Here is a 13,886-nt window from a genome sequence, read left to right on the forward strand (position 1 = left end):
CTCCAGTCAACTGGACAGCTTGGGGGAGCAACACCACCATGCCCGGGGGCCGCGGGAGGGAGGGGGTAAGGTTGGCAAAACGGAGGGGTCGTTGGGAGGCTCACAGCGTCTGCAGGCGCGATGGCGTCCATCTGGCGGCCAGCACCTCCTCTCCTGGGCCTGAGGGCCTGCCCTGCCCTCGCTCATGTCCCTACGTCCCCCAGGCTCAGCTCAGGGGGTTTGAAGATGGACTCACCGGTCTCCCTCTTCCGCCTCTGAGCCGAGCCACCTCCGTGACACGGCCTCGGGGAGGTGGGTCAGGTGTCCCCAGGCCCGTCCCAGGGGCCAGGCCGCCGGGAGACGAGGGCCTGAGCGAGGCTTCCTCTCGGAGTCCCGACGGTGGGGGCCAGAGCCATTCTGTTTTCCTGTCGGTGACACACTTCCTTCCCCGACGCGTCACCCGCTCCCTGTCTGCTCGCTCTTTGGTGGACGGACCCGCAGGCGTGTGCTCTGTGTATCTGTCCCCATCCCTCCTGACCCTGGGCCTGCTCCTGGTCCTGTGCTGTAGCTGAGGAGAGGGTGGGGCGTCACCTCTGGGGGCCACTGGCCTTGGATCTGAGTGACCCCGTGAGCCTGAGGCGTCTCTGAGGGACTCTGAGAGGGGCCTGCTGTGCGGAGGCCGAGGCTTGAGGGAAGCCCCAGAGGGATGGGGGTGGGTCAGGGTCAGGAGAAGGACTCCCCGTCCGTCCCGTGGGAAGGTGAGGGCTGACAGGCCAGGCGCGTCAGGAGGCGGTGGGGCTCCTCCAGCTACCTGGGTCAAGCTGATAATCCGCTGCTGTGACAGAAGAAAGAGGGGCCTCCTTGTTCCTCATGGTGACTCCAGAAATACATTTGCTGCCCTCGGCGCTTCTGAGACCATCAGAGGTGACTCACAGGGTCCCCGCTCATCTTCCCGACAAAGTAGCTGAGCTGCACTCAGTGGGCCCCTCTTGTCAGAGTCCAGTTGGAAAGATTAGCCAGGACATGGGAAAGCAACCTAGATGTCCATGGACGGGTGAATGGATAAAGAAGGTGTGGCACATATATACAGGGGGATATTACTGAGTCATGAAAAAGAGTGAAATCATGCCATTTGCAGCGACATGGATGGACCGATAAATTATCCTACTGAGTGAAGTCAGTCAGAGAAAGGTAAGGATACAGATGGCGCCTCTCATATGTACAATCTAAAAGAGACAGCACAAGTGAACTTATTCGTAAAACAGACTCACAGATGCGGAAAACAAACTTATGGTTGGAAAACAAACTTATGGTTTCCAAAGCGGAAAGGATTAGGGGAGGGATAATTTAGAGGTTTGGGATCAGCAGACAGACCCTACTATACATAAGACAAATAAGCAACAAGTACCCATTTATGTATAGCACAGAGAACTCTACGCTCAATATTCTATAATAACCTATATGGAAAAAGAACCTGAAAAATATCAATATATGTATACCTGTACCTGAATCACTTTGCTATATACCTGAAGCTAACGCAATGTTATAAGTCAGTTATACTCCAATATAAAATAAAAGGTTAAAAAGGAAAGATCCCATAAGCTCAGCGCATCCTGAGAAAACCCACATCAAGCTTTAGTTCTCGAACTTCCCTTATCTCGCTTCAAAGGAATTTCAATTTTCTCTATTTACTGTCCCCAAAATGTGGTAACATTGTTCAGTTGCCAAGTCGTGTCTGATTCTTTGCAACTCCTTGGGCTATAGCATGCCAGGCTCCTCTGTCCTTCACTATCTCCCAGAGTTTGTCAGATTCATGTGCAGTGAGTCAGTAATGCTATCTAACATTGTTGGTGCTTAAGGTTGGGAAAATTGTCCTCGGGACAAATTGTCGTGGTGTGAATGAAATGCTGCTTCTAAAAGTTTCCATGTTTATATTGAAGGATAAACACATAGAATGTTTTGAAAGCCTCAAATGATTAAAAATGAATGTGTGCCAATTTAGCTTCAGTAACAAATTACTTAGGTATTTGGTGGGAGATTCTGCCACAAGGCCTAAACACAAAGCAAAAATTGCATTGAACACATGGCGGGTGAGAGTGTGATAGCCATTCATGCCATTACAGAGCAGTATTGATCACCTCCTCAGTGGCCAGTCCTGCTCAAGGCTATAGGAAGAAAGAGATGCGAAGTCAGACTCTCTGCCTTCATTTCAGGGCCAAGTCCCTTGAATGGCAAGGAAATCAAACCAGTCAATCCTAAAGGAAATTAACCCTGAATATTCATTGGAAGGACTGGTGCTGAAGCTGAAGCTCCAATACTTTGGCCACCTGATGCGAAGAACTGACTCATTGGGAAAGACTCTCATGTTGGCGAAGATTGAGGACAGGAGGAGAAGGGGGTGACAGAGGATGAGATGGTTAGATAGCAGCACTGACTCAATGGGCATGAATTTGAGCAAACTCTGGGAGATGGTGATGGACAGGGGAGCCTGGTGTGCTGCAGTCCATGGGATTGTAAAGAGAGGACACAACTGAGTGACTGAACAGCAACAACAAGTAGGAACAGGTGCACAAAGATGTTTCCTGTGGCAAAAGATAAAAATTATTTAAAAAATGTGAAGGTCCGTCAATAGGGAAAGGTTGATAAAAGACTGTCTCCACGTCAGCATCATGGACCACGATGCAGCCCTTTGGAGGCATCTGTCAGATCTCTAGAGGCTGGCAGGGTTGGGGGGTCTGCAATGCTTCATAAGTAAGAAGAACAAAATACACAAATGCATCATTATCCCAAAGCCTGCACCTGTGAGCACCTGTCCTTCTGTACTTGTGGGCAAGGACAAAGATATTCAGGCACACACTGCGGGTTATAACGTGTCTGCACTGGATCGCATGTGCTTTAAAATTTAGTATACAAACTAAAATGGCATTACCCTGGAACCAGAAGTGGGAAGAACACGGTTGGTGGTGGATCGCTGAAGCTCAGTGTTCTTGGAGTTCAAGGGAATGATGTGGCTGGGGAAGGTGGAGTCCTCAGGTTAGTGGGGACCTCATGATGAAGGGGTTCTCAGGCCAAGTGTTTAGGTTTTCTGCTGGGAAGGCATGGAGCGCTCTGGGGAAGAGCAAGCAGGTTGAGGAGGGCAGGCCTGGGCTCCAGAGACCAGCATAGAGCCTGAGCTGGGGCCACGCCCACCCCATGGCCTCTTGTTTTTGTTTTTTTTAAATAAACTTCATTTTTTAGAACAATTTCAGGGTCACAGCAAAACTGAGTGGAAAGTGAAGAGATGACTTATTTAGCCCTTGCCTCCACACGTTGTCCCCCACCAGAGTAGAACATGTGTTCAGTTCAGTTCAGTCACTCAGTTGTGTCCCACTCTTTGAGACCCCATGGACTGCAGCACGCCAGGCCTCCCTATCCCTCACCAACTCCCGGAGTCCACCCAAACCAGTGTCCATTGAGTCGATGATGTCATCCAACCATATCATCCTCTGTCGTCCCCATCTCCTCCTGCCCTCAATCTTGCCCAGCATCAGGGTCTTTTCAAATAAGTCAACTCTTCGCATCAGGTGGCCAAAGTATTGGAGTTTCAGCTTCAACATCAGTCCTTCCAATGAACACCCAGGACTGATCTCCTTTAGGATGGACTGGTTGGATCTCCTTGCAGTCCAAGGGACTCTCAAGAGTCTTCTCCAATACCACAGTTCAAAAGCATCAATTCTTCAGCACTCAGCTTTCTTTATAGTCCAACTCTCACATCCATACACGACCAGTGGAAAAACCATAGCCTTGACTAGACGGACCTTTGTTGACAAAGTAGTGTCTCTGCTTTTTAATATGCTGTCTAGGTTGGTCATAACTTTCCTTCCAAGGAGTAAGCGTCTTTTAATTTCATGGCTGCAATCACCATTTGCAGTGATTTTGGAGCCCAGAAAAATAAAGTCTGACACTGTTTCCACTGTTTTCCCATCTATTTGCCATGAAGTGATGGGACCGGATGCCATGATCTTAGTTTTCTGAATGTTGAGCTTTAAGCCAACTTTTTCACTCTCCTCTTTCACTTTCATCAAGAGGCTCTTTAGTAATATGCTATCTAGGTTGGTCATAACTTTTCTTCCAAGGAGCAGGTGTCTCTTACTTTCACGGCTGTACCTGTGTTACAGTCAGTGAACTTACGCTGACATGTGTCATCCAAAGCCCATGTTTACATTAGGGTTTCCTCTGGATGTTATGCTCTATGGGTTTTGACAAATGCATATGGCGTGTGTCCACAGTTACAGTGTCCTATATAATTGTTTCATTGCCCTAAAAACCCTCTTGGCTCTGTCTCTTCATCCTTCCTTCCTTCCTAACCCCTGGCAACCCCTGATCTTTATTCACTGTCTCATCATTTTGCCTTTTCTAGAATGGCACATGGTTGGAATCACACCTACATGTAGCCATTTCATATTGGCCTCTTTCACTTACTGATGTGCATTTAAGATTCCTCCATGTTTTTTCCTGGCTTGACAGCTCGCTTCATTTTAACACCAGTGTTTCACTGAATGGACCACAGTTTATTTATCCGTTCACCTGTGGAAGGACTTCTCAGTTGCTTTTAAGTTCTGGCAGTTGTGAGTAAACGTCTGTATACAGGTTTCTGTGTGAACATAAGTTTTCCACTCATTGGGTAAATACCAAGAAGCACGAGTGCTGGATCACACGATAAAAGCCTGTTTATAGTTTCGTAAGAAAACACCAAACTGTCTTTCCGAGTGGCTGTGCCGTTCTGCATTCCCAGCGGGGAACGAGTTTCTGCTCTTCGTGTCCTTGCCAGCCTTTGGTGCTGTCGGGTTTTGGGTTTTGGCCATTCCAGTAGGTGTGTAGTAGAATCTCTTGTTTCTTTGATTTGTATTTCCTTGATGGCGTATATGTAGAAACATTTTTTTTTCATATGCTTGTCATCTGTATGTTTCTTCCCTGAGGCATCTGTTTGGCATTTTGCCCATTTTTTAATCAGGCTGTTTGTTTTCTTATTGTTGAGTTTTGAGGATTCTTTGTATATTCTTGAAAAGCCCTTTATCAGATATGGCGTTTGCAAATACTTTTCCCCATGTGTGGCTTGTCCTCTCTTCTCTTAACACTGTCTTGCACAAAGCAGAAGTTTTTAACTTTAATGAAGTCCAGATTATTAGTTCCTCCTCTCATGTATCATGTCTCTGGTATTGCATCTGAAAAGTCACCATCGTATCTAAGATTGTCTAGACTTTCTCCTGTGTTATCTTCTAGAAGTTTCATAGTTTTAAGTTTTACAAGACGGATCCATTTGAAGTGACTTTTTGTGAAGGGAGTAAGCTCTGTGTCTGCAGTCATTTCTTTGCTGGTGGATGTCCAGTTGTTCAAGCACCGTTTGCTGAAAACGGCTGTCTTCACTCTGCGGCATTGCTTTGTTCCTCTGTCAGAGATCAGTTGACTACAGTGATGGGGGTTTCTTTGTAGGCTCTCTGGTGTCTTCCATTTTTCTGTCCTTCTGCCAACATCACACTGTCTTGATTGCCATAGTTTCATGGTAAACCATAAAATCCAGGTAATGTCAGTCTTCCAGCGCTCTTCTCTTTTAGTATTGTGGGGCCTTTGCTTCTCTATATAAATGTAGTATCAGTTTGTCAATATCCACAAATAATTTGCTGGTATCTCGATTGGGACTGCACTGAATCAATAGCTCAAGTTGGGAAGAGCGAACATCTTCACAATATTATGTTTCCCTACCCATGAACATGAAATATATATTTATTGAGTTATTCTTTTAGTTCATTCATTATAGTTTTGTAGTTTTCCTCACCTAGATTTTGAAATTTATCTTGTTCGATTTATACCTAAGTATTTCATTTTGGGGGCGTGCTGGTACAAATGGTATTGTGTTTTCAATTTCACATTTCATTTGATCATTGCCGGTGTATGGAAGAGCAGTGACTTTTGCCCTCAGCTTTGTGTCTTGCAACTTTGCTGTAATTGCTTGCTAGTTCCAGGAGTTGCTTTTCCTCCTGCCAATTCTTTCAGACTTTTTCCATAAAGAATTACTGTCATCTGTGAACAAAAAGTTTTTATTTCTTACTTACCATTGACTATACCTTTTATTTCCTTTTTTTTTTTTTTTTGTCCTATTGCGTTAGCTAGGGCTTCCAGTATGATGTTGAGAAGGAGCAATGAGAGAGCACATGCTTGCCTTGTTCCTGTTTTTATGGGAAAACTTCAAGTTTCTCACCATCAAGTATTGCAAGCCGTAGGCTTTTTTTAGTAGCTGTTCTCTATTAAGTTAAGGAAGTTCCATTCTATTCTTAGTTGCTGAGAGTTTTTATCATTTATGTGTGCTACGTTTTGTCAAATGGTTTTTCCATTTTTATTGATATGGTCATGGGATGTTTCTTTTTTAGACTATTAATGTGATGGATTACATTCATTGGTTTTCAAATGTTGAACCAGCCTTACACACCTAGGATAAATCCTACCTAGTTGTGGTACACAATTTGTTTTACACATTGTTGGATTCTGTTTGCTGATATTTTGTTGAAGGTTTTGCGTCTATGTTCATGAGGGATATTTGTCTGTAGTTTTCTTTTCTTGTAATGTCTATGTCTGATTTTGATATTAAGGTAATGCAGGCTTCATAGAATGGGTTAGAAAGTATTTGCTTCTTTCTAGAAGAGATTATAGACAGATGGTATAATATAATGTATTCCTTAAATGTTTGGTATTAACAGAATATACCTGTCTATGCCTGGTGGTTTCTGATTTTGGAGGTTATTAATTATTGCTTCAAATTTCTTTAAATAGATACAGTTCTATTCAACTTGTCTTATTTCTTAATTTTTTTAAAAAAAGAAAAATCAAGGTGAATTGCAGGTTAGGGCTTGAGGGAAGTGGAGAAGTACAAGGCATGTGCACCCGGCTCACTCATTCCTCACTCACTCACCACTCGTGTTCACATTCATTCACTCCACAGTCACCCAATGAGCCAGTTTAACAGTGATGACCCGGCATCAAGATGCCAGTGTCTGCATTTCTTGGGTCCTCCTGTGCTTTTTCTTGAATTTCTTACCCCTTTTTGTTTCTAAATTGTAAGTGCACATCTTCAATAATTAAGATTTAATTACTCTATACTTTGTAATAACCACTGAAATAAGCTTGATAGAAGGCAGTCTTCCTGAAGGCAAAGAAAAGGATCACCAGGCAAGTCAGAAGTGTAAGTCCATTGTTGGGAAACAGCAGGCTGTTCAAATCGCTTTAAGCACATTCTTCATGGTGGTTTCGGACATGGCTGGAGCCAGACACACTGGGAGTGACCCTGGCTCAGCCACTTGCCAGCAGGGAGACCTAGGATGGTCTCCTCACCTCTCTAGTGTCTTGTCTTGACTGCTCAGTCCTGTCTGCTCAGTCACTCAGTCGTGTCTGACTGTTTGCAACCCTATGGACTGTAGCCTGCCAGGCTCCTCTGTCCATGGGATTCTCCTGGCAAGAATATTGGAGTGGATTGCAATTTCCTACTCCAGGGGATCTTCCAGACCCAGGGAGCGAACCCGAGTCTCTTATGTCTCCTGCATCAGCAGGCAGGTTCTTTACCACTTGTGCCACCTTGGTGATGGTGTTGTTAGGTCACTAAGTCATGTCTGACTCTTTGTGACCAATGGACTGCAGCATGCCAGGCCTCCCTGTCCTTCACTGTCTCCTGGAGCTTGCTCAAACTCCTGTCCACTGAGTCGGCAATGCCATCCAGCCATCTAACCCTCTGTCGTCCCCTTCTCCTCCTGCCCTCAATCTTCCCCAGCATCAGGGTCTTTTCCAATGAATCGGCTCTTGGGAAGCCGTTAATCCTCCCTTATCTCACTTGTGCGTGTGTGCATGCTAAGTTGCTTCAGTCGTGTCTGACTCTGTGCGACCCCATGGACTGTAGCCCACCAGGCTCCTCTGTGCATAGGATTCTCCAGGCAAGAATACCAGAGTGGGTTGCCATGCCCGCCTCCAGGGGATCTTCCCAGTCTAGGGATCGAACCCATGTCTCTTAAGTCTACCTGCATAGATAGGTGGGCTCTTTACCACTAGTGCCACCTGGGAAGCCCTATCTCACTTGTGAAACGCAAATAATACCAACCATGCAGGCCACTTGTGACGATAAATGGGACAGTGTTACAGAGCTCCTAGCACAAGGCTTGGCAGGCCACCGGGGAAGCTCTTGTACTTCTGAAGTCATGTGAGTGGAGCTATGTTGGGATTCTCCCCAGAGCTGCAGCGGGTGCACAGCGCCTGTCCTCATGGAGAATACAGTTGCCTGGGAAGCTAGAATGGCATGCATAGTGTTGCTATAGCAGATGAAAAGTGATCAGAGTTCAAGGGAAGTGAATGCGTGACAGAGCTGGTCAGAAGGGAGACCCACTTCCCCTGTCAGGCTTCCTGGCGTTCCCTGTGCCTGGTAGACTCAGGGTGCCTGGTCCTCAGTGGTCAGGTGGTGGCATCTGAAGTGTCCTTAGAAGGGTGAAGTGGGACGTCCATGGGAGAGTGGACCTCCCCCACCTGCAGCGTCTACACTGGCCTCTGCGTCGAGCAGACACGGAGTAAACGGGTGCTGAGCTGGATTTCAGAGAGACAGAGAAGTTCAAGAAGGACCATAGAGAGGAAAGCCTGTTCTGTTTCCTAAGCCAAGACTTCTTCGCTGTTGTTCAGTCACTAAGTCGTGTCTGACTCTTCGCGACCCCGTGGGCTGCAGCACGCCAGCCTTCCCTGTCCTTCCCTGTCTCCCGGGGTTTGCTCAGACTCATGTCCATGGAGTCAGTGATATCATCTTCTGCTGGTCTTGGGCCCTAGGATGACATCTCTGCTGTGACTTAGGCCTCTCAGGATCCCTTCTTGCTCATCACCACATAGCTGTGTCCCTGGAGCCAGGAGTGGACCCGAGTCCTGTTTGGACCCCTAACTGACTCCTTGTGAATCTGCCATCACCCAGGCCTTGCTGGAATTTATGAACCCCCAAATGTGAAGCTTTTTCTTACCCGGAAGCAGGTGGTCCCCACCGCCTCCCGTTGGCTGTGAGCACTCATTCACACGATGCCAGAGACTCCCCGGTCCAGGCCGAGCCCCGGGTCTCAGGCAGCCTTTGCTCCTCCCCACGTGTCCCGCATGCATATGGCCTTCTCTGGGGCATATAAGTGCTCGTTTTCAAGCTCCCACAAATGAAAACGATTAGACATTCAGCAAGATATCCCAGCTGCAGCCTAATTATTTCATACCGTGAGCGGTGACAGCCTCCTCTTTTGGGAGCTGGGTTAGCAGGAGGGGAGCGAGAACAGTGTGGGCTTGTTGGGGAGCCGTCCACAAGGCGCCGGTGCTGGAGAATTGAAATGCTTCCTTAGAGCCCTCTCTTCGGGGCCGGGGTGCGGGGAGGTGGTGTTTGGAAGGGGGTCTTGGTAAAGGCCAATGGCAGCCTTGGCACTTCCCTGCGGGAAGATGCCGCCTCTTTTTCTGCCCAGGACTGGGGACAGTGCGACAGGACACTGAACCAGCAGAGATGGGGCTCCCCCAGGAGGCTGTGGGAGGTGGGGCCCGGCACCTGAGAGTGAACAGAGGGGGCGCCCGGGGTGGAGGCATCTTCACTATGGTGGACTCCCCTTCCTCAGGAGGCTGCCTTTGCAGCCGTGTGACTGCCCCCACCAGCTTCATCTCTTCATCACTGTTACATGTGTCATTGTGTGTTAACATCGTCATTCGTCCCTCTCTACACGCAGACACACACGATGGTGAGCCGCACTGAGCAGGGCCGGGACCCTCTTGCTCCCACGCTGTCCTGGGCAGGGCAGGTCGGTCGTTGAGTGCGGATACTTGGCAGGTGAGTGCGGAATGAATGAATGGATGAGTGAAAGAAAGCAGGAAACACACCCTGCATGCTGCCCAGCATACAGTGACCACCCAGGAGATGCTCGCCCTGGGGGCTGGGAGAGAGACCCGAACTCTCCTTCACGTACTCCTGGGTTGCTTTAATTTCATTGGACAATAAGCCTTCATCATCTTCCTTTCCTTTAAGTTTAGGGTAACGACAGGGAAGCGCAGTAAACAACCTGTCCGTCCCGTCCTCCTCGCCCGGCCCCAGGGGTCGAGGGAAGTCTGGCCACTCAGGGCACAAGGCTCTGGCCCTCACCAGGGGAGGGATGCCCCGGGTACCGCCCCTGCGCCCGCAGGAAGGTGGAGCCTGGTCCCGGGTTCTTTCTCAGAACTCTCAGGGAGCCGAGAGGCCAGCCAGGGAGCCTGGGCCCAAGGGTCAGTTGGCTCGGCCCTGCTCACCCGACAGTGAGTCCAGGCCAGAGCGGGTCCCCCACCCCCCGCAGCTGCTCTGCCCCGGGGAACAGAGGCTACTCTGATGCGGAGGGCAGGGGCGGTGCCCTGATGTGCAACGCATGCAGGGCTGGGGACTGGCCAGGCCTGCAGACGCCCCTCCGGGTTCTCCCAGGCACCATCACATCCTCTGCCCTGTCAGCTCACTGTTGGGACGAGATCCCTGCATCTTTAATCAGCTGCAGTCAAATGACAGTTCAATGTTTATGGGGTAGTTATAGTTCAGAGCACGGCACTGGGTGCCCTGGAGCAGTCGCAACAGGCGGTCTCTGGGATCCCCGCCCATCCCCCACGCCTATGTGCTCGGGGTTAGGACCCTGCCCATTCTACGGGAGAAGGAGGAATGAACCTCATCCCAAGAAGCCCTCTGACAGCTCATGCCACTGGCCCTGAGAGACTGATGATGCTTGCTATCAAGAAGGTTGATTTTTTTTTCCCTACAGTCTGCTCTCTGGGTCAAGCCTCTGGGATAGCCTATCCTAGACCACTTTAATAAATAGGTCCAGACAGAGAGAGTTCTTGGCTAGTGTTTCGCTTCCCTGGCTGATTAGGATGGGTGATGCTTTCATCACTGTGATCAGTGCCACAGATGAAGGCTTATCTTCTTGGCCTCAGAAGGACATCAAAGCTTTACCTGGAGAGTCTCCACACCCTCTCCCATTCTCCCATCGGTGTGTTCCAGGGCAATGCCCAAGCTCTCTGGGATCTCAAGCATTTACCATTGAAAATGAGGCAAGGGATATTTGTGAAAAAGCAATCATTTGGTTTAAGGTCATTTCAAGGCAAACGTACTGTTCATGGGGTTCTCATGGCAAGAACCCTGGAGTGATTTGCCATTCTCTTCTCCGGGTTGGCCACCTGATGCAAAGAGCTTACTCATTGAAAAAGACCCTGATGCTAGGAAAGATTGAAGGCCAAAGGAGAAGGGGGTGGCAGAGGATGAGATGGTTGGATGGCATCACCAACTCAATGGACATGAGTTTGAGCAAACTCCAGGAGACAGTGAAGGACAGGGAAGCCTGGCGTGCTGCAGTCCGTGGGGTCGCAGTAACAAGGTAAACGTGGAGATGAGTCAGAGATGGTTTGGAAAAGTCGTTAACCAGTCTGATAACTCGTAACATCTGTGGGGAGCCAGAGAATGTTTTAGAGCAAGGTCACGGTGTGGTCAGCTCTGCACCTTAGAAGACAGCAGATGGGCAAGAGGAGATGAGGCTTGTGAGAGTGTTTGGGACTCTATTACAGGAGTCCATTCATCACACAGACAGACGTGTGTTAAATGTGAAGTGTATACCAGGGCTTGTGTTGAGAGCTGGGAGAGTGAATTGGAAATGGTGATGCCTCTGATCAAATCCGGACACAAGCAGCCAGAGCTGAACTGAGTGAGGCTGCAGGTGGTGGAGATCGGATCGCTTTCAGCATCCTCTTTGGCAGGGGTGAGGCCGAGGACGCCCTGAGGGGTCGGGAGAGTGGCCCATGGCAGTGGTTCTCACTGCGGGGGTTCTCACTGCGGGGGATTTTGCATCCTCCCCTGCCGTCATTTGCTGGAGAAGCGTTTGATTGTCCTGACAGGGAAGGTGGGGGGAGGGACGTTGCTGGCGTTTAGTGGGTAGGGGGCAGGGACACTACCAAACATCCGGTGACTCCAGGACAGAGACCCTAGGACACAGGGTCATCTGGTCCAAGATATCATCTTGCCAAAGCGGAGAACCCGCAGGCTAAGGTAGCGGCCAGGTGGACAGGAGGGATGTGCCATCCGCAGGAGCCAGGGCTGGGATCTTTGTGCTGCCTAGTCATGGCACCTGCAGATTCCTCTGTGGAAGTAGAAACGTGGGTCCAGAGACCTCGACTGGGCAGGCGTGGGCCGAGAAAGCTTGGCTGAGGCTGGAGGAGGCGCGCACTGGAGGAAGGGGGTCCGTGGCAGACAGCCGCTGAGATGGCAGTTAGGCCCCACCCTGCCCTGGGCACGTAGAAATGTAGATAACCCAGATACCCGGGTCTGCCTCCTACCCCCGAAGGGCTGTGACCAGCAGATGCAGCCAAGGCCGGAGGTGTGGGCCCTTTCTCCACACGCTGGTTGCATGAGCTGTCTGGAATGCTCTCTCCCACCCGCCTCCCATCTAATTAACTTCCATGCTTCCTACAGGAAGGCTTCGCTGACTACTAGTCTGGGTCAGCTTGTTTGCTGATGTCAACTCATGATTCCTGTCTGTCTTCCCCACCCTGTGAGCTGCCTGAGAGCCAGGGGTGCCTCTGTGTGGGCCCGTCGATACTGCGTTGGCATCTTCAGTTGTTGCTCAGTCGCTCAGTCGTGCCCAACTCTTAGTGACCCCATGGACTGCAGCAGGCCAGGCTCCCCTGTCCCTCACTATCTCCTGGAGTTTATTCAAACTCATGGCCATCGAGTCGGTGATGCCGTCCAACCATCTCATCCTCTGTTGCTCCCTTGTCCTCCTGCCTTCAATCTTTCCCAACATCAGGGTCTTTTCCAATGAGTCAGCTCTTCGCATCAGGTGGCAAAGTATTGGAGCTTCAGCTTCAGCATCAGTCCTTCCAGTGAATATTCAGGACTGATCTCCTTTAGGATGGACTGGTTGGATCTTGTTGCAGTGCAAGGGACTCTCAAGAGTGTTCTCCAACACCACAGTTGGAAAGCATTGGTTCTTCGGTGCTCAGCCTTCTTTTTGGTCCAACTCTCACACATGTACATGACTGCTGGAGAAACCACAGCTTTGGCTATACGGACCATTGCTGGCGAAGAGCCCAGCATGTAGAAAAGGCTTCATACGTGAGTGCACTTTGTCTCTGATAACTCAGGAAGGGTCTTCTTTGCGTCACTTGTGTGACAAAGTGGAGCTGACAAGTCCAAAGTGGGCGAGGGAAGCATTTCCAATCCTGGAGAGGTCTCCTCCTGCCTCTCCTAGAGGAGCAGCGTGTGTGCCTGTGTGTGTCTGTGTCTGTTTGTGTCTCTGTGTCTGTATATGTGTGTGTCTGTGTGTAGGGAGGTCTGTGTATGTGTGTGACTGTGTGTGTGTGTGTGTGTCTCTGTGTGTGTCTGTCGGTGTGTGTATGTGTGTATGTGTGGGTCTATATGTGTGACTGTGTGTGTATGTATGTCTGTGTGTGTGTGTGTGTCTGTGGGTTTGTGTGTATCTGTGTATGTGTGTGTGTGTCTGTGTGTATCTGTATGTGTGTATATGTGCATGTCTGTGTGTTTGTGTGTATATGTGTGTGTCTGCATGTGTTGGTGTGTGTGTGGGTCTGTGTATGTTGGTGTCTGTGTGTCTACATATGTGTGTATGTGTGTGTTTGTGTGTATGTGTGGGGAAGGATCTGTGTATATGTGTAACTGTGTGTCTGTGCGCATCTGTGTTTGTGTGTGTGTGTGTCTCTGTGTGTGCATGTGAGAGTGAGTGTGTGCAGAAGCTGCTGGGCTGGGGTGCTCTCCAGCAGTCTGAGACCACAGCGCATGCTCACCTTCTGGGAAAGCCTGGCTCCTGGGCCCTGGCTTCTCTGCAAGAGGAAGGAAGGGGCATCTGCTCCCAGCTGAGGGTCTG

At 49.4% G+C, this 13,886-nt stretch overlaps 1 protein-coding gene across 7 annotated transcripts in view; it reads left to right on the forward strand.

Annotated features, from left to right (window-relative positions):
- Window positions 1–13,886, forward strand: part of PTPRE (protein tyrosine phosphatase receptor type E) — a 184,224-nt gene that overhangs the window by 39,660 nt on the left and 130,678 nt on the right. Inside the window, exon 1 of one of the 7 annotated variants that reach the window (XM_070781098.1) lies at window positions 9,734–9,829. The exons of the other annotated variants lie outside the window; for them this stretch is intronic. The gene's annotated coding sequence lies outside the window, so the exon portion shown is untranslated. Of the gene's footprint in view, window positions 1–9,733; window positions 9,830–13,886 lie in introns of those variants that run through there. 7 annotated transcript variants of the gene reach the window in all.

This window comes from Bos indicus, chromosome 26, assembly GCF_029378745.1.
Source record: "Bos indicus isolate NIAB-ARS_2022 breed Sahiwal x Tharparkar chromosome 26, NIAB-ARS_B.indTharparkar_mat_pri_1.0, whole genome shotgun sequence".
Classification (NCBI taxonomy): Eukaryota; Metazoa; Chordata; class Mammalia; order Artiodactyla; family Bovidae; genus Bos; species Bos indicus.